General features: G+C 37.8%; 1 long non-coding RNA gene across 1 annotated transcript; it reads left to right on the top strand.

Annotated features, from left to right (window-relative positions):
* Nucleotides 1-1,196: 1,196 nt before the first annotated feature.
* LOC111947717 lies at nt 1,197-2,628 on the top strand. Its single transcript, XR_002873611.1, has 3 exons — nt 1,197-1,249; nt 1,895-1,951; nt 2,360-2,628. It is a non-coding gene; the product is annotated as an uncharacterized LOC111947717 (long non-coding RNA).
* The last annotated feature ends 339 nt before the right edge of the window (nt 2,629-2,967 follow it).

Below are 2,967 nucleotides of genomic sequence, written 5' to 3'. Positions count from 1 at the left end.
GGCTGTTCCACAGGCGAGGACCATAATGGCAGAACGAAGCCTCACCATGTGTCTTGGTCCTTACCCATGGCCGGCCCTCCCTATACGTGAATTACGCAGCCGCGTAGGGCCCCCGTCACCAGCAGGGCCCCGAAGTGGCGACAAAAATTAAATTAAAAAAGACCCAAATCTGGCAACCCATTTCATAGAACTTCCTTACCAACGTGTGCTCTGAATGTTGTGCAAAAGAAAGTTGCCTGCACTTTAATGATCCCCCCTGTCAGCACACATGAACCAATTTGGCAACCCAAATAATGACGTTACACCATTTAGCAACGATTGGTCAACATAATTGCATCTGAGTCTGGCACGGTGTGCATTTACGAGCGCATTTTGTTTCAATAAAGTTGGGGAAAAGAAAAAAAAACAGCACATTTTGTCACGCTGATCAAAGCGACAACAAGAAAACGTCATGCCTCAGAGACTTTATCCACCACCAGGAGCTAAAAAAAGATAAAGAACTTCAACATCCATAACAAGGTAAGTTTGGAGGATGTTGGGGCTTTATTTTTACATTATCCAGCATTTCTGTGCAGCTGCGCAATTTACGTAAAATACGAAGCGATCTGAGGTGAAGTTTGCACATAAACGACCCCCTTTGTCGTAATTTCCCATGGAAAACTCGAAAATAATTTTGATACCCAAGTTTCCAAGATGAGGTTGGACATGACCTTCTAAAACGGCGGAAAGTAAAGAAAAGTAAATAATGACAACTATATGGTGGCTGAAAAATGTTTTAACTCACGTTATCGTTTTGTTTCATTGTTTTGCTAACACATATTTAGTGCGTTCTGCATTCTCCGGTTTATTACAGCATAAAAACTGCTGTTTATCTGTTATAGACAGGTAGTCAGGTAGTCTGAGTTTTACAACAATGAGTGTGTCATAAATCTTGCATCGGCATGAAATATGGAGAATAAAAACTACCAAATACATAGGAAATAAAGGTTCTCATCTATAAATGACAAACAAAATAAATGTACTAATTTTAAAATTATGAACATACAAAATAATACAAAAAGAAGTGTATAAAAGGCTTATATTTCCACTTATTCTCAAATTAGTGTTCACGTTTTATTATTTATAAGTAGGTACATTTATTTCTTATTTGTATTTTGCAGTTTTGATTCTACATAATGATGATGTTTTGCACAGTTCCGTCTCAGCCGACAGTTTCTTCTGCTCTCAAAAAGCATCAAAAGTATTGGAGGTGGGGATGGCTGGGCACTCTCCCTCCTTCTTTTCACGTTCCACCATCCATTTTAGAAGAACATAAACACTCACCTGAGCACAGGTGTTAGCTCAACAGACTGAATGACTGAAATATTTCACACTAGTTGGTTTTAAGGCATAAGTATGCGTGTGAACACTATCTGTTTTGTGTACATGTCGACAGGTGGACATTTTTGCAACTAACAGGTGTGTTTATAACATTTGAGTGTGTGTGTGGACAGGCTCCGCCCTTTTTTTTTGTTTTTTTTTACATTTGAACCTTACCATAATGATTAACAACCAGTAAACTTGCTGCTTTATGCTGCTTCATGGTCTTATCCCCCTTCCCCTCCTATTATCACCCCCTACCCCCCCTCTCTCTAACGTCCCTCTCTCTTCTTCCCCTCTTTCCTTTTCCGTCCGGTCCAACACCAAAGATTTTCAGACATGTTTGAAATTAATAAAGTTTGGCCTCAATTACAAAAGGGGTTTATTCAGACATACCTTTGGTTTGTCTGAAGATTAATAACCCCTCTTGTTAAAGTAAAATATGTCCAACCCAAGAGGCCCTCAGCTCTCATCTGTCTGCCTAGCTGTTGGACAGGACAAGTTAAAAAAAAAAAAAAAAAAAAAAGTATTGGAGGTGGTGCAGCGTCCACATCCCAAGATGTTCCTGACTTCACTGAAGATTTCATCTCAGGTAATTTTAAAAGCATGTAAAGTAATAAAAAAACAGTGTCTGCATAAACCCTTTTTTTCATAAACAGCAGCTGAAGAGTATGGAGCTCCAAACTGTTCATAATTAAATTAATGAAATATGACCTTATGCAAATATACAATCAAACAATAAACCTCTCATAAATATATCAAAAGATCATGAAATTGTGAAAAACCTGCACACAGATTTTAAATGAGCCACTAAAGTATTATTAGTATTCTGCTAAAGATATTTTATTAGCTTTATCATTGATTATTGTATAATAATAATTCTTGTTTTTTAGCTGCAGAAGAAACTGCTGTCACCACATCTACTGTTGAAAGGGGAAACATTTGACTGTTTGACTTTTCACTGTTTGCTTTTATTGAAGTTCTGTCTTTTATGTTCCAGGGGCTCCAAGAGAGGCGTATATGGAAGAGGAGCCGACTGGATCCAAAATTCCACCTACCTCAAATCCAGTTGGTCCAGCTGAATGTCTAACCACACTCTCTGATCCAGTAAGAATGGATTTGGTGCAAAGAGGTCCTTTTCAGTCTGAGAAAGACTCTGACTTTCCAAACTCCCCCTCATTGAGCTGTTGTTTTCTTTATGTTGTATTGTTTTATTGTCATTTGATTTGCTATTAAGTTGCTGTTTTTAATAAGTTGGAGTTTTGTGAATGTCATTTGTTGACTGCCTAATAATACATTAAAAAATATATATCTATATATCTATATACATTTTTCATTGATTTTTTTTCTTTGCATTTAAAATTTGTTTGGCACCACTTAATGTGCATCCAACATCCAGGCAATATACTGTATTCAATTATTTGGCAGCAACCATAATTCACAAATGTATTAATAGAGATATCTCATTTATATTACAACAACAGTTGCGTATTTTGGTGCTGCTGACCAGTTAGAGGGCCCACAAATTAAATTTCGCTTAGGGCCCCCAGAAGACCAGGGCCGGCCCTGTCCTTACCTTAGGGACAACTAAGAGGCCAGTGCCAGAGG

This window comes from Oryzias latipes, chromosome 8 (assembly GCF_002234675.1).
Source record: "Oryzias latipes chromosome 8, ASM223467v1".
NCBI classification, from domain to species: Eukaryota; Metazoa; Chordata; class Actinopteri; order Beloniformes; family Adrianichthyidae; genus Oryzias; species Oryzias latipes.
This window is presented reverse-complemented; position numbering and strand designations above follow the sequence as displayed.